The following is a 23,088-nucleotide window of genomic DNA, read 5'->3' on the forward strand; positions in this document are numbered from 1 at the left end:
AGTACTGTTTGTAATGGGCTATTGTAGTTCGATTGTGACCAGTTCTAACATTTTGATATAATTCCCACTACGTGATCCCTTATCCCACTAGTCAGCCACCCAGGCTGCCTTTTGCTGCTAATACCCTGTTTCGAGCGTTCCAATAGAAGACAACTTTGAAAGTGCGTGACAAATGTGGTAAGGAAAGCATTGTATTGTCATTTATGTTGTCGGCACTACAAACATCCTGCCACACTTGCTCCTTGATAAGGTTTAAAGAAACTCTCTTTTGCCGTTGGATTAGGTTTTCTACATAGTTTATAATTATATATAACATTTGTTTGCTCACAAAAGGCCATTCACATTTTTACTAACTACATAACAGTCCGCGATTTCCCTAAAAGGCATCCTTAGTGTTGCCGACAGCAACGGGATATGTTGTGGTCTTAGTAATCGCTACGAAACTTTTCTCCGCCTGTATAGACTATAAGCTGAGGAGAAACGATTCGGGAAACATCCTAGCACGATACGGGCAGCAAATGGGGAAGCCACTGAAAACTGACATAATAAGATACTTTGATAAAGGATAGACGGCTACAGCCGATTTCCTGGGAACAAGAATCTCGGAAACGGTGAAGCCGGTCGACCGTCGCGTACTGCTGTCGTGAGCATCTATGGACGGTAATTGATGGACGTTGAAACCACGAATAGGTGACACGTTACTGGAAGTGCACGCCTCATCACAGAAGGCAGAAGGGTTGATCGCTGTGTAAAGCAGATACTGCATGAAGACAGAGTATAATGTTGGGGGCAGGCACGTTGAACATGGGATACCCCTACGTGATCCCATTCTGACGCAACGACATCATCAGTTACAACTGCAGTGGACACACGATCATCGCGATTGGACCGCGCATCAATGGAGATGGGTCCCCTGTTGAGATGAATCACGTTTCCCGCTACACCAAGTCGCGACCACATACACCATCTTCGAAGCCAACTGCTGCTCTAAACACGCACCGCGTCATGGACACATACCTGTAGGGACAGTGCTATCTATGGGGGATATTCGCCTGAGATTCCATGGGAGTTGTGGTAGTAATCTGATGCACCGTGACAGCTATGAACATTAATCCGTACTAGGGCTGTTGATAAAATATCTATACATCAATATTTTTTCCAAAATATATATTTTTTCTCCTGATACATCGATATCAAAGCGGCAATATCGAGTGACGACATTTTTATTTTATATCTTTTTTTTCACTATCTTCGAAAAATATTTGTTCTTTTGAAATGGTAGTAGGACATAATTTTACTTTCACTTTTTGAAGGAGTGGCCGGCCACTGTGGCCGAGAGGTTCTAGGCGCTTCAGTCCGGAACCGCGCTCCTGCTACGGTCGCATGTTGGAGTCCTGCCTTCGTCATAGATGTGTGTGATCTCCTTAAGTTAGTTAGGTTGAAGTAGTTCTACGTCTAGGGGACTCATGACCTCAGATATTCAGTCGCACAGTGCTTAGAGCCATTTGAACCTTTTTTTTTGTGAAGGAGTGTTACTACTTTTTGACTTTTACTACTTTTTGACCTTTCATCACCACGTTCAATCTTTCTCTTCGATTGTGTGAAGCAATTATACGTGGCACAAAAGAAGAACTCCGACTGCACTTGGTAGCGGCAGCGTGAATGGAATAACATGATATTCGATGTTAGGAAGCAGCAAATCACTTGCGTAAAAAAAATGGACGATCAAAGAAATCATAACATTCCGTTCGTGTAAAGTTATGACAAATTTCATTTTTTTCTCAGTAGTTGGTGTTTATTATATTAAATGCGGCCCAAGGATACTCGTCTTCTTCCAACGTGGCCAAGGTACGATAAAAGAGTGAACAGTCCTGCTGTACATGTACCTTTCCCACGTCAAAGTAATCTGCCTTGCGGAAAGATACGAGGGGTGTTCAGAAAGTAGGGACCGTTTCCAACTGACGCCGCTAGGCGTGCTCAGCAGCTCAGTCGGCATCCGTCCGTGCCAGCGGGAACGTCTCTGCGCGTCTGGTTCTTCCGATATTCGAATCTGAAATGTGCGCTGCAATCGAAAATCTCGCCAGTTGTGAGGTGCGGTCTGTGATACGATTTTTTTTTTGCAGAAAACCTAAAACCTATCGAAATTTATCGTGAACTGTGCGAAGTGTACGGAAACAACGCAATGAGTGAATGCTCCGTCCGGAAATGGTGCATTCGGTTTAAAAATGGCCGAACCAAGTTCATGATGAAGAGAAGAGTGCACGCCCGAGCATTCTGACAGACGATCTTGTCGCTAAGTCGATGAAACGATTCGTGAAAACCGTCGCTTCACAATAACGTAGGTTTCGCTTTCTTTTCCACAACTTTCACGGACTTTGTTTGAATCTGTCACTCAAAAGCTAAGCTACCACAAATTTTCTGCACGATTGGTGCCCAAAATGCTTGCAGAGCACCATAAAGAACAGCGAATGGGGCCCTACCACACACATGGTGATTCATTACTCGATCGAATCGTAACCGGTGACGAGACCTGGGTGAAACACGTCAATTGCGAGACAAAATTACAGTCCATGGGGTGAGGGCACACAAGGTCCCCCCCAAAACCAAGAAAATGTTTGCAAACCTTGTCAGCAAGGAAGTTGATGGCGACAGTGTTTTAGGAGAGGCAAGGTGTGATTCTTATTGATTTTCTCGAACATGGAGCAACCATAAATTCTGCCCGGTATTGTCAAACTTTGCACAGCCTTAGAAGAGCAGTTGAAAACAAACGCAGAGGAAAGCAGACGTCCAAGATTTTGTTTTTGCACGACAATGACCAACCTCACACGGGAAATCGCACTAAAGAACTCCCTAATTCATTCAAATAGGAAATTTTCCCTCATCCACCCTACAGCCCCGATCTTGCACCAAGCGACTTCCACTTTTTTCCCAATATGAAGAACTGGCTTGCAACGCAGCACTTTGATGACGACGCGGAACTCCAGGCGGGCGTGACTCACTGGCTGAAGTCTCAGGCGACAGAATTTTATGCCGAAGGTCTTTCAAAGCTTGCCCACCGCTATGATAAGTGCCTCAATGTGTTTGGTGATTATGTGGAAAAGCAGTATGTCAGTCGCTCTTTCAGATGTATACAGGGTGTTACAAAAAGGTACGGCCAAACTTTCAGGAAACATTCCTCACACACAAAGAAAGAAAATATGTTAAGAGGACATGTGTCCGGAAACGCTTACTTTCCATGTTAGAGCTCATTTTATTACTTCTCTTCAAATCACAATAATCATGGAATGGAAACAAACAGCAACAGAACGTACCAGCGTGACTTCAAACACTTTGTTACAGGAAACGTTCAAAATGTCCTCCGTTAGCGAGGATACATGCATCCGCCCTCCGTCGCATGGAATCCCTGATGCGCTGATGCAGCCCTGGAGAATGGCGTATTGTATCACAGCCGTCCACAATATGAGCACGAAGAGTCTCTACATTTTGTACGAGGGTTGCGTAGACAAGAGCTTTCAAATGCCCCCATAAATGAAAGTCAAGAGGGTTGAGATCAGGAGAGCGTGGAGGCCATGGAATTGGTCCGCCTCTACCAATCCATCAGTCACCGAATCTGTTGTTGAGAAGCGTACGAGCACTTCGACTGAAATGTGCAGGAGCTCCATCGTGCATGAACCACATGTTGTGTCGTCCTTGTAAAGGCACATATTCTAGCAGCACAGGTAGAGTATCGCGTATGAAATCGTGATAACGTGCTCCATTGAGCTTAGGTGGAAAACATGGGGCTCAATCGAGACATCACCAACAATGCCTGCCCAAACGTTCACAGAAAATCTGTGTTGATGACGTGATTGCACAATTGCGTGCGGATTCTCGTCAGCCCACACATGTTGATTGTGAAAATTTACAATTTGATCACGTTGGAATGAAGCCTCATCCGTAAAGAGAACAGTTGCACTGTAATGAGGATTGACACATTGTTGGATGAACCATTCGCAGATGTGTAACCGTGGAGGCCAATCAGCTGCCGATAGTGCCTGCACACGCTGTACATGGCACGGAAACAACTAATTCTCCCGTAGCACTCTCCATACAGTGACGTGGTCAACGTTACCTTGTACGGCAGCAACTTCTCTGACGCTGACAGGGTTATCGTCAACTGCACGAAGAATTGCCTCGTCCATTGCAGGTCTTCCCAAGTCGCGAGTCATAGGCTGGAATGTTCCGTGCTCCCTAAGACGCCGATCAATTGCTTCGAACGTCTTCCCGTCGGGACACCTTCGTTCTGGAAATCTGTCTCGATACAAACGTACCGCGCCACGGCTATTGCCCCGTGCTAATCCATACATCAAATAGGCATCTGCCAACTCCGCATTTGTAAACATTGAACTGACTGCAAAACCACGTTCGTGATGAACCTGTTGATGCTACGTACTGATGTGCTTGATGCTAGGTCGAGGAAGTACAGTACATACTGACGAAACTAAAATCAGCTCTAACATGGAAATTAAGCGTTTCCGGACACATGTCCACATAACATCTCTTCTTTATTTGTGTGTGAGGAATGTTTCCTGAAAGTTTGGCCGTACCTTTTTGTAACACCCTGTATAATAAAATGTATTGTTTGTACGTAGTTTTTTTTTCAGTGCCAAAACGTTCCCTACTTTCTGAACAGCCCTCGTATATTGAGTGGATAACCATCAATCCTTTGAGGTAAAATAGGATTTGCGTATATCCCGGCAATTTCTGCTCTTCGGGACGTGGCACGCTCTCAAAGTCACAGAAGGAGACTTCTAAAAATAATGGCAATTTTTTGAGACATTTCTGCGGACGCCCAGGATGCGACGTTTGTTTTTTAAGAATGAGCCGAGCACGAAGAAAATGGTGTGGTACAGTTATTTTTAACCTTCTCAGATTTAGGGAACTTTCGGCGAAGGAGAAGTGACAGTAATCTCCTTAAGCCGAGCACGAAGGAAATGGTATGTTACAGTTACTTTTAACCTTAACCGATTTACAAGTCTTTCGGCGAAGGCGATGTGACAGTTACAAATGTGGTAACTAGCTGCCAGCGAGTCTCGGGTCGCCAACACCTGGCTGCTGACTCGCTGGGACCGGCCTTGCGAAACGCCCGCCACGTGCCAGCACTAAAAAACTAATTCCGTTTGTCAGCGGGGCGAAGTTCTGCCGTCCGCGGGCAGCAACAAACTTAAGAGGCAGGCCACAACCTGGAAGGGGAACAGTCCACTGGTCGCAAATGATCCGCCGCCTTTGTCCCACTGCGGTTCCAGCAGTCGTATAAGCTGCTGCTCGAAACATCTGCTGCTCGCGTATTCTTTTTCTGATAGACCAGTACTTCCCAACCTGGGGAGTGAAATGAAATTCAAAGACGGGTAAAAACTAAACGAATCGATTCTGCTTCAGTCATGAAACTAAATTATTTTCAAAAGATCTCTACTACACTACTGGCCATTAAAATTGCTACACCACGAAGATGACGCGCTACAGACGCGAAATTTAACAGACAGGAAGAAGGTGCTGTGATATGCAAGTGATTAGCTTTTCAGAGCATTCACACAAGGTTGGCGATGGTGGCGACGCCTACAACGTACTGACATGAGGAAAGTTTCCAACCGATTTCTCACACAAAAGCAGCAGTTGACCGGCGTTGCCTGGTGATACGTTGTTGAGATGCCTCGTGTAAAGAGGAGAAATGCGTACCATCACGTTTCCAACTTTAATAAAGGTCGGATAATAGCCCATCGCGATTGCGGTTTATCGTATCGCGACATTGCTGCTCGCGTTGGTCGAGATCCAATGACTGTTAGCAGAGTATGGAATCGGTGGGTTCAGGAGGGTAATACGGAACGCCGTGCTGGATCCCAACGGCCTCGTATCACAAGCAGTCTAGATGACAGGCGTCTTACCCACACGGCTGTAACGGATCGTGCAGCCACGTCTCTATCCCTGAGTCAACAGATGGGGACGTTTGCAAGACAACAACCATCTGCACGAACAGTTCGACGACGTTTGCAGCAGCATGGACTATCAGCTCGGAGACCGTGGCTGCGGTTACCCTTTAAGCTGCATCACAGACAGGAGCGCCTGCGATGGTGTGTACTCAACGACGAACCTGGGTACACGAATGGCAAAACGTCATTTTTTGGGATGAATCCGGGTTCTGTCTACAGCATCATGATGGTCGCATCCGTGTTTGGCGACATCGCGGTGAACGGACATTGTAAGCTTGTATCCGTCATCGTCATACTGGCGTATCACCTGGCTGAAATACGCGATGCCACTGGTTACAAGTCTCGGTCACGTCTTGTTCGCATTGACGGCACTTTGAACAGTGGACGTTACATTTCAGATGTGTTACGACCCGTGGCTCTACCCTTCATTCGATCACTGAGAAACCCTACATTTCAGCAGGATAATGCACGACCGCATGTTGCAGGTCCTGTACGGGCCTTTCTGGATACAGAAAATGTTCGCCTGCTGCCCTGGCCAGCACATTCTACAGATCTCTCACCAACTGCAAACGTTTGGTCAATGGTGGCAGACCAACTGGCTCGTCACAATACGCCAGTCATTACTCTTGATTAACTGTGGTATCGTGTTGGAGCTGCATGGGCAACTGTACCTGTACACGCCATCCTAGCTCTGTTTGACTCAATACAAAGGTGTATCAAGGCCGTTATTACGGCCAGAGCTGGTTGTTCTGGGTACTGATTTCTCAGGATCTATGCACCCAAATTGCGTGAAAATGTAATCACATGTCAGTTATAGTATAATATATTTGGCCAATGAATACCCGTTTATCATCTGCATTTCTTCTTGGTGTAGCAATTTTAATGGCCAGTAGTGTATTATCACTATTTTGTAAGACTAATACTGATTATATAAGTATGCCGCCAAACAGAAAAGAAAACAAAAGAAAAATTCCGACTAGAATTGAAACCCATGGAGAAGAAATAAAAGCTTTGAGGTTCGCCGATGACATTGTAATTCTGTCAGAGACAGCAAAGGACTTGGAAGAGCAGTTGATCGGAATGGACAGTGTCTTGAAAGGAGGATATAAGATTAACATCAACAAAAGCAAAACGAGGATAATGGAATGCAGTCGAATGAAATCGGGTGATGCTGAGGGAATTAGATTAGTAAATGAGACGCTTAAAGTAATAAACGAGTTTTGCTATTTGGGGAGCAAAATAACTGATGATGGTCGAAGTAGAGAAGATGTAACATGTACATTGGCAACGGCAAGGAAAGCATTTCTGAAGAAGAGAAATTTGTTAACATCGAGTATAGATTTAAGTGTCAGGAAATCATTTCTGAAAGTATTTGTATGGAGTGTAGCCATGTATGGAAGTGAAACATGGACGGTAAATAGTTTGGACAAGAAGAGAATAGAAGCTTTCGAAATGTGGTGCTACAGAAGAATGCTGAAGATTAGATGGGTAGACCACTTAACTAATGAGGAGGTATTGACTAGGATTGGGGAGAAGAGAAGTTTGTGGCACAACTTGACTAGACGAAGGGAACGGTTTGTAGGACATGTTCAAAGCATCAAGGGATCACCAATTTAGTATTGGAGGGCAGCGTGGAGGGTAAAAATCGTAGAGGGAGATGAAGAGATGAATACACTAAGCAGATTCAGAAGGATGTAGGTTGCAGTAAGTACTGGGAGATGATGAAGCTTGCACAGGATAGAGTAGCATGGAGATCTGCATCAAACCAGTCTCAGGACTGAAGACCACAACAACAACAACAACACAACAACAACAACATATGCAGTACATTACATTTATTGACGACTAGGGTCAATTGCTATTGGCTGCACCATTCTTCAGTCCTCTGCAGTTCACTCCGCAAATCGATACTGTCTTCTGGAATTCCTACTTTCTTACAGACAACCGCATCATTTGGAAACAGTCTTAAGGAGGTTGCCACGCTTTCTACTAAATCATTCATATACATTGTAAACAGAAACGGTCCTGCCACACTTCGCTGGTGTACTCTGGAAATTACCTTTACATCTGTTGATTTCATTTCGTTAAGAAGGACGTGTTGAGTTCTGCCTGCAAAGAAGTCTTGAATCCAGCGCCACTTTATGTCGCAATTTAAGATACATGAAAATTTCGTTTGTAACTAAAACCGCCTTTTCTTGATGCAACTGTAATTTGTTTTTCCCAGAAGCGTTTCGCCTTTTTCTTACTTTAACGCATCTTCAGTGGGATCTAGAATGATACAGTTTTGTCATTTTTAGATTATCAAACAGTTAACGTCGCGTTCTTTTATGTACATAAGTAATTACTTACAGTTTGTTGGCATCTGCGTATCCTCTCATCTGGTCTGGAGGTCGGAAACAAAGTGGTAGTGCGACACCAAAATCGCGTTTTTTTTAAAAAAAAACAAGGGATGAGTTAACTCGCCGATGAAGTTCACATTTACATCGTTTGGTTTGCAGATGACAAGCTGTCAGTGCAGGACACCACACAGATGGTCCTGCAAAACCATGTAACGTAAAATCACGGTAAGAAGCGAAACGAGCAAAAACTTCTTTAGGCCTCACTTTGTTAGATAAGTTACAACCAAAGATATGTTCACAGTTTTCAATAAACAAGAACCCGCTGATGATGGCACAGAGAAAAAACAGTGTGTTTGCAAAAAGGCGGGACCCATATTGTATAGTTTAAATGCAAACACGGAGGGAAAGACAAGAGCTGCTGATGCAAAGGATGAATACTTATAACTGTTAGCACTTTTATTGTCACAATTCCGTCAGGATCACAGATTACTTGACACTTTATGACCAGTTTCGGCTTATCGCCATCTTCAGATCGTTAAAATATTCTGATATGAATCATCGTCAAATTGAACATCTTGTCGAAATCAGGGCCACTTTGGAAAATGGGGATGAAATCATCTTCCAAAACCTTGACGTACAGTTCGGTAGTCACCGTGTCATCAAACAATATCGCACCGATTATTCCGTGACTGGACACTGCACACCACACAGTCACCCGCTGAAGTCGGGTTGACAGAGGAGATAAGATCCAAAGAAGAGCGGTGCGTTTCGTCACAGGGTTATTTGGTAAGAGTGATAGCGTTACCGAGATGTTTAGCAAACTCAAGTGGCAGACTCTGCAAGAGAGGCGTTCTGCATCGCGGTGTAGCTTGCTGTCCAGGTTTCGAGAGGGTGCGTTTCTGGATGAGGTATCGAATTTATTCCTTCCGAGGGTATCACGAATGTAAAATTAGAGAGATTCGAGCGCGCACGGAGGCTTCCCGGCAGTCGTTCTTCCCGCGAACCATACGCGACTGGAACAGGAAAGGGAGGTAATGACAGTGGCACGTAAAGTGCCCTCCGCCACACACCGTTGGGTGGCTTGCGGAGTATAAATGTAGATGTAGAGGGTAAAGAGACTTCTCGATCGCGAAATGCAGTTTCTCAGTCCCCCAAATGCGCCAACTTTGCTTCTACATCTACATCTACATGATTACTCTGCAATTCACATTTAAGTGCTTGGCAGAGGGTTCATCGAACCACAATCATACTATCTACCTACCATTCCACTCCCAAACAGCGAGCGGGAGAAACGAACACCTAAACCTTTCTGTTCGAGCTCTGATTTCTCTTATTTTATTTTGATGATCATTTCTACCTATGTAGGTTGGGCTCAACAAAATATTTTCGCATTCAGAAGAGAAAGTTGGTGACTGAAATTTCGTAAATAGATCTCGCCGCGACGAAAAACGTCTTTGCTTTAATGACTTCCATCCCAACTCGCGTATCACATCTGCCACACTCTCTCCCCTATTACGTGATAATAAAAAAGGAGCTGCCCTTTTTTGCACCCTTTCGATGTCCTCCGTCAATCCCACCTGGTAAGGATCCCACACTGCGCAGCAATATTCCAACAGAGGACGAACGAGTGTAGTGTAAGCTGTCTCTTTAGTGGACTTGTTGCATCTTCTAAGTGTCCTGCCAATGAAACGCAACCTTTGGCTCGCCTTCCCCACAATATTATCTATGTGGTCTTTCCAACTGAAGTTGTTCGTAATTTTTACACCCAGGTACTTAGTTGAATTGCCAGCCTTGAGAATTGTACTATTTATCGAGTAATCGAATTGCAACGGATTTATTTTGAAACTCATGTGGATCACCTCACACTTTTCGTTATTTAGCATCAACTGCCACCTGGCACAGCATACAGCAATCTTTTCTAAATCGCTTTGCAACTGATACTGGCCTTCGGATGACCTTACTAGACGGTAAATTACAGCATCATCTGCGAACAACCTAAGGGAACTGCTCAGATTGTCACCCAGGTCATTTATATAGATCAGGAACAGCAGAGGTCCCAAGACGCTTCCCTGGGGAACACCTGATATCACTTCAGTTTTACTCGATGATTTGCCATCTACTACTACGAACTGCGACTTTCCTGACAGGAAATCACGAATCCAGTCGCACAACTGAGACGATACCCCATAGGCCCACAGCTTGATTAGAAGTCGCTTGTGAGGAACGGTGTCAAAAGCTTTCCGGAAATCTAGAAATACGAAATCAACTTGAGATCTCCTGTCGATAGTGGCCATTACTTCGTGCGAATAAAGAGCTAGCTGCGTTGCACAAGAACGATGTTTTCTGAAACCATGCTGATTACGTATCAATAGATCGTTCCTTTCGAGGTGATTCATAATGTTTGAATACAGTATATGCTCCAAAACCCTACTGCAAACCGACGTCAATGATATAGGTCTGTAGTTCGATGGATTACTCCTACTATCCTTCTGACACACTGGTGCAACCTGCGCAATTTTCCAATCTGTAGGTACAGATCTATCGGTGAGCGAGCGGTTGTATATGATTGCTAAATAGGGAGCTATTGTATCAGCGTAATCTGAAAGGAACCTAAACGGTATAAAATCTGGACCTGAAGACTTGCCCGTATCAAGCCTGGTGAAGGAATTTCGGAAAACTGCGTTCAATAACTCCGCTTTAGCGGCACAGTCGTCGGTAACAGTACCATCGGCACTGCTCAGCGAAGGTATTGACTGCGTCTTGCCGCTTGTGTACTTTACATACGACCGGAATTTCTTCGGATTTTCTACCAAATTTCGAGACAATGTTTCGTTGTGTAACCTATTACAGGCATCTCGCATTTAAGTCCGTGCCAAATTTCGCGCGTCTGTAAATTTTAGCCAATCTTCGGGATTTCGCGTTCTTCTGAACTTCGCATGCTTACTAACGAACCCATGCAAATGAAAGTGGGGTTCTTCGCTAAACCAAACCACGCATGCGCGTACTAATGCCCATCATGCTCCGCGGCGAGCCGTTCAGTTTGAACGTTTTAACGCAAACCGTTCAGGAATTACGACGATTTTATTTCATACAGTTCACTGTCACCGGTAAGTGCTAGCGGCCTTGAGGCTGTGGTAACATCGGTCTCGTCAGATCTCCGAAGTTGAGCGCTGTCGGGCTCGGCTAGCACTTGGATGGGTCACCGTCCGGGTCTGCCGAGTGCTGTTGGTAAGCAGGGAGCACTCAACCCTTGTGAGGCCAATCGAGGAGCTACTTGGCTGAGAAGTAGCGGCAACGATCAAGAAAACTGACTACTGCCGGGAGACCGGCGTGCTGACCACATGCCCCTCCACATCCGCATCTGGTGACGCCTTACGGCAGGGGCGGGCAGGAATCCTGCACGTGTGCGGTGCACTTGCACGTGTGCAGTAAACAGGTGTTCTGCGTGCACACAGGGGCAAGCTGGCCACTCGCTTCTCTCCCCTCCCCACCATACCGTCTCTCCGCTTCTTCCTCTGTAATGCGTTTTGTTTCCTGGCCTGCTTTATTGAATGAAGAAATAAGGTTAGTACGAGTGCTTGAAAGAAATCATGGTTTGAAAGAGTACCTATTACCTATGATACGTTGTATTTAATTGTCACAAGTGGAGTTTACAATACGTTTAATGTCTGGAACAAAATTTCTGCATACAGACAAACGCAAACAGTTACGTAAGTTTTCATTACTGATGTTTGCTCTTAACCGAGACTTATTAATTTTCATAACAGAAAAAAATCTTGCACAAACGTATGTCGAGCCAAACATATTATCTTCGCGGCTTCACGATGGAGACGAGGAAACTCTTGCTGTGGAAAGTTGTGATAATAATCTATTACAGGTCTTGCCAAAAGGAACTTGTCTCTCATACGAGAATTACGCTGTAGAATCTACAGTGTAGATCTATTAATTCCATTTGCAACTACAGAAACAGCAAATTGTCTCGAGAACTATTCAAAACCTTGGGATAAGTATGATATATCCCCAAATCGCTTGAGAAATTCCTCTTTTATTGCACTAAGTACGGGAACATATTGAAATTTATTATAATGGCGTTCAATATTAAACTTCCGCTGACCAGCGAGAATACTGTCACATACATTTCGAATTTTCACGTTTTTGCACAAAGAAAAAATGATTCTCCCATTCCTTTTTAAAAAATAGCAAATCTCCACTTCTGCGTTTCCTTGATTCACTCTGCATTTTCCGGTTCTTGAAATACAACGCTCATTACGTAGTGGTCGCTTCGTTTCAACGTCCGCAGCTTAGCCTGGTACTACACTGCCGCAACCTGCCGGCTGTCGCCACTGCCCCATTCGACGGTTGCACGCGAGCAGCACACGTGCAACGCTGTGTGCTCATGAGCCGCGTGCAATGTTTGCCCGCCCCTGCCTTACGGCTAAGGATAACGCGGCGGCCGGTCAGTACCGTCGGGCCTTCGTGGCCTGTTCGGACTGTGTACGTTTGTTTTTCCATTTTAAGTATTTGAAGACGCGACGGTACGCCCTGAAAGATTTTAACGAGGTTCACACTAGCCACGCACACGTACACTATCTGACCAAACTTATCCGGACATCTGTTAGTGGACATTAATATGGGGTCTGTCCACCCTTCGCCCTTATGACGCCTTGAACTCTGCTGGGGCAATTTCAATGAGATGTCTGAAAGTCTGTGGAGAAATGGCAGCTCTTTCTTCCTCAAGGACCGAAACCAGAGAAGGTAATGACGTTAGACGGTGGGATATGGAGCGAAACACGCATTTGTACAATGGCGTATTAACTAGCATGGAATTTTTTTACACATTTACACAAAAAATTAGGTCAAGAGATATTGTACATTTACATTATTTAGCAAATCATATTCATGAAAGCAGTCATTGCCTTTGACAAGTAGGCTATACATACATTTTACACTTCAAAATGGTTCAAATGGCTCTGAGCACTATGGGACTTAACTTCAGAGGTCATCACCCCCTACATCTTAGAACTACTTAAACCTAACTAACCTAAGGACATCACACACATCCATGCCCGAGACAGGATTCGAACCTGCAACCGTAGCGGTCGCGCGGCTCCATACTGTAGCGCCTAGAACCGCTCGGCCACCCCGGCCGGCAAGTTTTACACTTCCAAGATCATGTTCCCGTCCTCTTTTGCCTACAGCAAAGAGCGGGAAGCACATCAACAGTATGCCAGTGCTGAAAACCGCCTACACAACTGTCATAACACGGCGTGTGTACTAGTTTGTATATTTTTTCATGGCTTTTCATCACGTACACTTGTACTTTACCTGTAAATGAACAAGGCAGCACTACTCCAATCGCCTGTCGTAAAGACAAAGCAACAAAACTGTTTTCTTTTCCTGCTTTAGTGGCTTCTCTTGCACTGTATCCAGAATTATATTGCCATAACGCAAATCAAGAAGGTAAATCAAAACTTTAAAAGTCCACTTTTTCTTCAAGAAAGTCTCGTAGATCATTTTCAGTTGATCACAGAGAACTCTCCAACCATACACCAGTTGTAAAAATGGCTCTGAGTACTATGGGACTTAACATCTGAGGTCATCAGTCCCCTAGAACTTAGAACTACTTAAACCTAACTAACCTAAGGACATCACACATATCCATGCCCGAGTCAGGATTCGAACCTGCGACCGTAGCGCTCGCGCGGTTCCAGACTGAAGCGCCTAGAACCGCTCGGCCACCAAGGCCGGCCACTAGTTGCACCTCACATCAGATACCAAATACGTGACTGAATGCATTGCTTTTCTTTTTTACTCCATTTCGGACAGTTTTTACAGGGTCACGAGCTGTACAAGTTGAGTCAAGTGTAACAGCTTTTAAATCTTTCCACTGATGTTAAATCTTTTTACCAGCATGCCTGCAGAATTCGTCTGTGTCTGCTTTCTTCTGTTTTCCGCCATTCTGTCTGGTTAAAGGGTTTCAATAGGTACTACTTCTCCAACAAATTTTGTTTCTCAATCGTCAAACCGTGACGAATAATACTTAATCAATACTTGGTACCGATCTACGATGTGGAAAATTTCTAAGATGGTGACTGGATAATTAGCGTCTGTAAAAAGATATCGATGTTCTTCGAACTGTATACAAGACAGTGAGTCTTACGCAGTCGTTTCACTCACGACTGAGCTACGTAGCGAGCTTTAGGCGCTAAAAAAAAAAAAAAAATTGAAAATAGACGATCAAATGTTTGTGGAATGATTTGTCTAGAAGTAAGAAATAAAATAGATTAGAGGAACATTTCATGCATCTCTCAATGAGGCTGAAAATCATGACGGTAAATGAGGCTACACACTCTACATTATCCACCAGACAGGTATCCACTTTAAAATTCTAAGATTCTACGTTAAACATTGAACTTTAAATTCTCAATCGGCATTTTGTTTGCTATATATGATTGCGAGCATCATTCAAAAGCGCGTCAAATCTTTCTCTAATGTTACTTTTAGACAAATCATTTCACAACACATTGGACCGTTTTATTTTTACTTAAAATGTTCGTTGACAGTTAAATATCACAACAAGGTAACTTTTTACGCGCTGAACCGCTCGGTTTTGCAGAAATGAACCTACTCACACTTCATTTACATAGCTAACAGCAGCTTTTCGTGAAATATTTGAAATTTCCCTCGAATCACTAAGTAAGTTTTTCTTAATCAGCCTGAGTACTTTCACGTAGTTAAACCTATTTACAAAACTAGATCTTCTGCTGATCAATTTGATACCCCGTTTATCCATTTCCCACTCTCACTTTGGTTATAAACATTCAGAGAAAAATCAATAAAATTTCTTTGGAGTCTTGTTTTCACTCAGTTAACACATCTGACCAAAAATAGCTGCATCCACAAAACTGTTCATTCTAGATCTGAAAGGGATAGGATTATGCAAGTGGCCGATCCAAACAACTGAGGGTAGCCGAATGGCATACTAGAAATTATCGCACTGTTTTTCTTTGCAGGTTTCGCTAGCGTTGCCACAGGACGTCGTGTTATGACACACACTGTGCGCAATAGGTTGCCTGATGCGCAACTTCACTCCCGACGTCCACGGCGAGGTCCATCTTTGCAACCACGACACCATGCAACCCGGTACAGATTGGCCCAATTACATGCCGAGTGGACCGCTCAGGACTGGCATCACGTTCTCTTCACCGATGACTGTCACATATGCCTTCAACCAGACAATCGTCGGAGACGTGTTTGGAGACAACCCTGTCAGGCTGAACGCCTTAGACACACTGTCCAGCGAGTGCAGCAAGGTGGAGGTTCCCTGCTGTTTTGGGGTGGCATTATGTGGAGCCGACGTACGCCGCTGGTGGTCATGGAAGACGCCGTAACGGCTGTACGATACGTGAATGCCATCCTGCGACCGATAGTGCAACCGTATCGGCAGCATTCGCCTTCATGGACGACAATTCGCTCCCCTATCGTGCACATCTTGTGAATGACTTCCTTCAGGATATCGACATCTCTCGACTAGAGTGGCCAGCATGTTCTCCAGACATGAACCCTACCGAACACGCCTGGGATAGACTGAAAAGGGCTGTTTATGGACGACGTGACCCAGCAACCAGTCTGAGGGATCTACGCCGAATCGCCGTTGAGGAGTGGGACAATTTGGACCAACAGTGCCTTGATGAACTTGTGGATAGTATGCCACGACGAATACAGGCATGCATCAATGCAAGAGGACGTGCTACTCGGTATTAAAGGTGCGGGTGTGTACAGCAATCTGGACCACCGCCTCTGAAGGTCTCTCTGTTTGGTGGTACAACATGCAATGTGTGGTTTTCATGAGCAATAAAAGGGGTGGCTATGATGTTTATGTTGATCTCTATTCCAATTTTCTGTACGGGTTCCGGGAACTCACGGAACCGATGTGATGCAAAACTTTTTTTGGTGTGTGTACAACCGTGCAGCCTGCAGGTTTGGCTAGCAATCGCATTTATGTTGAGGCAAAGCATATTTTTGTCCGGCCCCTGTATGTGACACAGTACAGCGGCTTCACTGATGAAACGGTCAGTTGCAAATGTATTCGTATTTGGAAAGCGAAGGCGCGGCTGCAGCGGACCTGCAAGGCCGCCGAGAACCTCTGGTGAAAGGGCCGCGCGTTATCTGGAGATAAGCGCAAATGAGAACGATAAACAGACTCCAGAGATTCGTGGGCGGATGGAACTGGAAAACGTGGTCGAGGCTGGACGGCGGAGGCGAAGGCCGCGCAGAAGCAAAGGTTAGTGTGCCAGCGCCCACCTCCCACAACACGACGCGACCGCAAACGGTGAGGGCCTCAGATGTGCACGCTGGCTGTGGCAGGCAGTCTACGGTCGTGACACCGTAGCTGCCGCCGGCGACCCGTCGCTGGAGTCAACTGAAGCGCAGTCTACCCATTGTCTACGTAGATCGGCTCTGTAATGAGGAACGCTGGAATTCATTTACAACAATGAGACACTCTAACACAGGGTGTCTACGTGGACAAGAAAAAAAAAATTCCCAGATTTTTCCCGGATTTCCCGGTTAAAAACACGATTTCTCCCGGATGAAATTACGTATAAAGCGGGTGAAAATACATCCGTGTTAAGCAACAGTATACTTTCCCTGGGAGCTGTAAAACCTATCAGTCCTTTGAATCGTAAAGGTCTTATACCGGCGGAGGACGTCCCAGCACTTTAGAAAACGAAATCCAGGAAAAACAATAACGTTTGGAAAGATGTTTGATGCAAGACAATATGCACAGAGTTTATTTTCGTATTGCGAAAGTATACACACAAATTCCACAAACTACAGCACTGTAGCTTCGGAAACTGTAAAATAGAGATTGCGTTGAGCGATGCACTTTTGTCAGCCAGTCATAGCTCATGTCACGTGATCTCGCTAGCGAATGACGGCAGTTATTCAAAGCACGAGGCCTACGCGAAAGACGGGCCGCAGCGCGTACGTTACGAAGGTAGGCCGAGCTCGCTCAACTCAGCGAAGTGCGTTTCTACAGCGGTTAACTCGTACGTAGATGTGTATGTACGAACGAGAATTGCATCGTCTATTGGCATCCACTGTTATTAGTCCTACAACGATAGGAAGCCCGTAGGCCTACTAACAGGCTCTAATTTGGCAATTAAAATCGTGCCAAAATGATTATCAGTTGCGTAGAAAAGTCGAGGTGTTCTGGCATGAAAAGACTTGTGACATTACTCAGTAACACATCATGCACATTTTTTTGAAGGTCAATTACACTTTTTGCCATCGATCGCATAATTTTTTATCTATGTAAAAACAACATGAAATATGAAAACTAACTTGAAGCTCTGTCTTTTCTTAGCGTGTGTTACACGTTAAGTCATATCAAATACAAATGTGCCGGTAAAATTTTAAATAGTGGCATAAATGACATCTTCTGAGCCCGACATTTTTCAAATGGCTGATCCTCAAAGTGTTATGTTTTTACTGAGAGTTATAATGCCCTGTGATTTAAAAAATTCACTACACATTCTCACACGTAACATAAATCATCTTGCGTGGAAATTTCCTTTGAAAGTAACGCATCTCAAGCCACTATTCGTAATATTTACTGGTGATCTGTTAGAAATGTAAACAATTGTGACGTCACGTACATTGAATGCACGTTAGTAGTTACGGACGTACTGCATAATCTTCGAACTAAAGCCTTTGACACTTTACGGTGTCGGCAAACTAGTCTGTCCATTGTGTAAATTACCCATTTTCTATGCAACTAAACTTTTATTTTGGTGTTATTCCCCGATTTATGTTTCATTACTGCAGTATTATTCAGCAGTAGTGGACTAAAGTTCTTTGTCAGAGCATCAGATCTTACACGTCAAACCTACAAAACTTTAACTGAAATCTAAAACAATGAAACATCCCGGAATTCTAAGAAATTCCCGGGTTTTTCCCGGATTTGTCCCAGATGAAAAAATTCCCGGGTTTTTCCCGGATCTCCCGGATCGTATACACCCTGTAACACAAAAAAGAATAAAAACGCATCATGAAATAATTACTCGAATGCGACAGAAATGGATAGACGTGATGTACATACACATACAAACAAGTACGAGGCCTCATTTTTAAATAAGTACCGTTTTGAAATTTAAGAAAAGACGTGCTAAGGTATCTCAATAATTTTATTTTTTTACTACCCTCCAGGAAGCGTGTGGCGCGCAAATTATTCTCGGGACTGAGACCTGGCTGAACCCTGAGATAGGAAGTTCTGAAATATTTAGTGAGGGTTGGAACGTGTATCGGAAAGACAGATTAGACACCGTAGGAGGTGGTGTCTTCATTGCAGTTGAAAAAAATATTGTCTACCGAGGTCGAAATAGAGTGTGATTGTGAAGCTATCTGAACACGTTTAACAGGGCTAGGGGAAATAAAGTTAATTGTGGGGTGTTATTACCAGCCACCAGGTTCCACCGTGGCAGTTGTAGAATCATTCAAAGGGAGTCTACATTCTGTATCGCAGAAGTACCCGGATCATGCTATATTAGTCGGAGGCGACTTCAACCGACCTAGTATAGACTGGGATGTCTATGGATTCATTACAGGTGGTACAGACAAGCCGTCGTGTGAATTACTTTTGAACACATTATCCGAAAACTGTCTTGAGCAGCTAAATCGACAGCCAACGCGTAATGGAAATATTTTAGATCTGGTAGCCACGAACAGACCAGACCTCATCGACGGTGTCAGTGTTGAGACAGGGATTAGTGATCATGATGATGTCATTACGACTATGGTTACGAAAGTTAAAAAGTCGGTCAAGAAGGCTAGGAGAGTATTCCTACTAGAAAGAGCAGATAAGCAGTTGTTAGCATCCCACTTAGTAAATGAATCGACTTCATTTACTTCCGGTACGATGGACGTGGAAGAATTATGGGCAAATTTTAAACACATTGTAAATTACGCATGGGACAAGTATGTGCCGAAAAAGTGGGTTACAGACGGAAAAGACACACCGTGGTTTAACAGCGCAATTCGGAGAATGCTCAGGAAGCCAAGGCAGTTGCACTGGCAGTACAAGAAAGATCGGGAGAATGAGGAAAGGCAAAAGTTATTAGAGATTCGTGCTGCTGTAAAAAGAGCGATGCGCGAAGCGTTCAACCGCTACCACCGTCATACCTTAGCGAAAGATCTTGCTGAAAACCAAAAGAAATTCTGGTCCTGCGAAAAATCGGTAAGCAGGTCGAAGGCTTCCATCCAGTCACTCACTACTCAGTCTGGCCTGGCAACGGAAGAAAGCAAAACGAAAGCTGAAATATTTAAATTTAGCATTTGAGAAATCTTTCACGCAGGAAGATCGTACAAACATACCGCCGTTTGAGTCTCGTACAGATTCCCGTATGGGGGACATAGTGATAGACATCCCTGGGGTTGTGAAGCAGCTGAATGGTTTGAAAATAAATAAATCGCCAGGTCCTGATGGGATTCCAATTCGGTTTTACAGAGAGTACTCTGCTGCATTGGTTCCTTCCTTAGCTTGCATTTATCGCGAATCTCTTGCCCAACGTAAGTCCCGAGCGACTGGAAAAAAGCGCAGGTGACGCCTGTATATAAGAAGGGTAGAAGGACGGATATTCAAAATTACAGACCAATATCCTTAACATCGGTTTGTTGCAGGATTCTCGAACATATTCTCGGTTAGAATATAATGAATTTCCTTGAGACAGAGAAATTGTTGTCCATGCATCAGCACGGCTTTAGAAAGCATCGCTCCTGCGAAACGCAACTCGCCCTTTTTTCACATAATACCTTGCGAACCATGGATGAAGGGTATCAGACGGATGCCATATTCCTTGACTTCCGGAAAGCGTTTGACTCGGTGCCTCACTGCAGACTCCTAAGGTACGACCATATGGGATTGGTTCCCAAATATGTGAGTGGCTCGAAGACTTCTTAAGTAATAGAACCCAGTACGTTGTCCTCGATGGTGAGTGTTCATCGGAGGTGAGGGTATCATCTGGAGTGCCCCAGGGAAGAGTGGTAGGTCCGCTGTTGTTTTCTATCTACATAAATGATCTTTTGGATAGGGTGGATAGCAATGTGCGGTTGTTTGCGCTTGATGCTACGGTGTACGGGAAGGTGTCGTCGTTGAGTGACTGTAGGAGGATACAAGATGACTTGGACAGGATCTGTGATTGGTGTAAAGAATGGCAGCTAACTCTAAAAATAGATAAATGTAAATTAATACAGATGAATAGGAAAAAGAATCCTGTAATGTTTGAATACTCCATTAGTAGTATAGCGCTTGACACAGTCACGTCGATTAAATATTTGGGCGTAGCATTGCAGAGCGATATGAAGTGGGACAAGCATGTAATGGCAGTTGTGGGGAAGGCGGATAGTCGTCTTCGGTTCATTGGTAGAATTTTGGGAAGATGTGGTTCATCTGCAAAGGAGACCGCCTATTAAACACTAATACGACCTATTCTTGAGTACTGCTCGAGCGTTTGGGATCCCTATCAGATCGGATTAAGGGAGGACATAGAAGCAATTCAGAGGCGGGCTGCTAGATTTGTTACTGGTAGGTTTGATCGTCACGCGAGTGTTACGGAAATGCTTCAGGAACTCGGGTGGGAGTCTATAGAGGAGAGGAGGCGTTCTTTTCGTGAATCACTACTGAGGTAATTTAGAGAACCAACATTTGAGGCTGACTGCAGTACAATTTTACTGCCGCCAACTTATATTTCGCGGAAAGACCACAAAGATAAGATTAGAGAGAGGCATACAGGCAGTAATTTTTCCCTGGCTCTGTTTGGGAGTGGAACAGGGAGGGTAGATGCTAGTTGTGGTACGAGGTACCCTCCGCCACGCACCGTATGGTGGATTGCGGAATATGTATGTAGATGTAGATGAAATCCTGTAGCTTACTCTACGCACTGACGCCATTACAGTCTGATTCTTCCTTGTTTACGTTGTGTACTGAGTGTTTAAGATGCCTCCGGTAAAGGCCTAAAAGCTATCGATATTCATCGCGAGATCTGTGCAGTTTACGGGGGAAACATTATGAGTGATGGAATGGTAAGAAAGTGGGTGAGAGCATTTAAAGAAGGCCGCACAAATGTGCATGATGAACAACGGAGTGGGCGTCCTTCGGTCGTTAATGAAAGTTTGGTGCAGGAAGTAGAAAATTAGGTGAGAGAAAACAGACGCCTTACGATTCCCTCCTTGCGCGATGACTTTCCCAATGTTTCTCGTAGTGTTTTGTACGGCATTCTGACCGAGCACTTGAATTACGGAAAATTGTGCGCACGTTGGGTACCGAAAATGTTGACGGATGTGCACAAAACCAAACGTTTAGACAGTGCATTGACTTTCCTTGAGCGGTACCACAACGACGGTGATGATTTCTTAAGCCAAATTGTTACGGGCGATGAAGCATGGGTGGCCTACGTCACACCAGAATCAAAGCAACAGTCCATGGAAGTTGAGCAAGGGCATCGTTTTGCTGCAAGACAATGCCCGTCCGCATGTGGCGAATCAGACCAAAGATCTCATCATATCTTTCCGATGGGAAACTCTAGATCATCCTACGTACAGCCCCGATCTTGCGCCAAGTGAATACGATCTGTTCCTGCACTTGAAGAAACAGCATGGCGGTCAGAGTCTTCAAGACGATGAGGAAGTCAAAACAGTGGAGATGCAGTGGTTAACAAGTGAGGCGGCAGACTTCTATGAGGAGAGTATTCAAAAACTGGTGCAACGTTATGACAAGTGCCTCAATATTGACGGAAATCACGTACAAAAGTAGATTAAGGTACGGGCTTTCATGTAAAAATAACATTATTGAGATATCTTAGCACGTCTTTTTTTTAAATTTCAAAACGGTACTTGCTTAAAAAAACACGCCTCGTAATTACAATTTCAGAAAATGAAGCTTTACAAATTGAGTAATTCAATAACACGTTGGTTCACCTCTAGCCCTTATGCAAGCAGTTATTAGGTTTGGCATTGACTGACAGAGTTGTTGAACATCCTCCTGCGGGATACTGTCCCAGATTCTGTCCAACTGACGCGTTAGATCGTCGAAATACCGAGCTGGTTGGAAGGCCCCGCCCATAATGCTCCAAACGTTTTCAATTGGGCAGCGATCAGGGGACACGGCTGACAGAGTTTGGCAAACACGAAGTCAAGCAGTATAAGCTCTCGCCGATTGCGGGCGGGCATTAACCTGCATAAAAGTAAGCTCAGGATGGCTTGCCATGAACGAGAAAATAAAAGGGAATACGAGGTGCATTCAAGTTCTAAGGCCTCCGATTTTTTTCTAATTAACTACTCACCCGAAATCGATGAAACTGGCGTTACTTCTCGACGTTACCGCCCTGCAGACGTACACATTTTTCACAACGCTGACGCCATGATTCCATGGCAGCGGCGAAGGCTTCTTTAGGAGTCTGTTTTGACCACTGGAAAATCGCTGAGGCAATAGCAGCACGGCTGGGAATGTGCGGCCACGGAGAGTGTCTTTCGTTGTTGGAAAAAGCCAAAAGTCACTAGGAGCCAGGTCAGATGAGTAGGGAGCATGAGGAATCACTTCAAAGTTGTTATCACGAAGAAACTGTTGCGTAACGTTAGCTCGATGTGCGGGTGCGTTGTCTTGGTGAAACAGCACACGTGCAGCCCTTCCCGGATGTTTTTGTTGCAGTGCAGGAAGGAATTTGTTCTTCAAAACATTTTCGTAGGATGCACATGTTACCGTAGTGCCCTTTGGAACGCAATGGGTA

This window comes from Schistocerca cancellata, chromosome 8 (genome assembly GCF_023864275.1).
Source record: "Schistocerca cancellata isolate TAMUIC-IGC-003103 chromosome 8, iqSchCanc2.1, whole genome shotgun sequence".
NCBI lineage: Eukaryota > Metazoa > Arthropoda > Insecta > Orthoptera > Acrididae > Schistocerca > Schistocerca cancellata.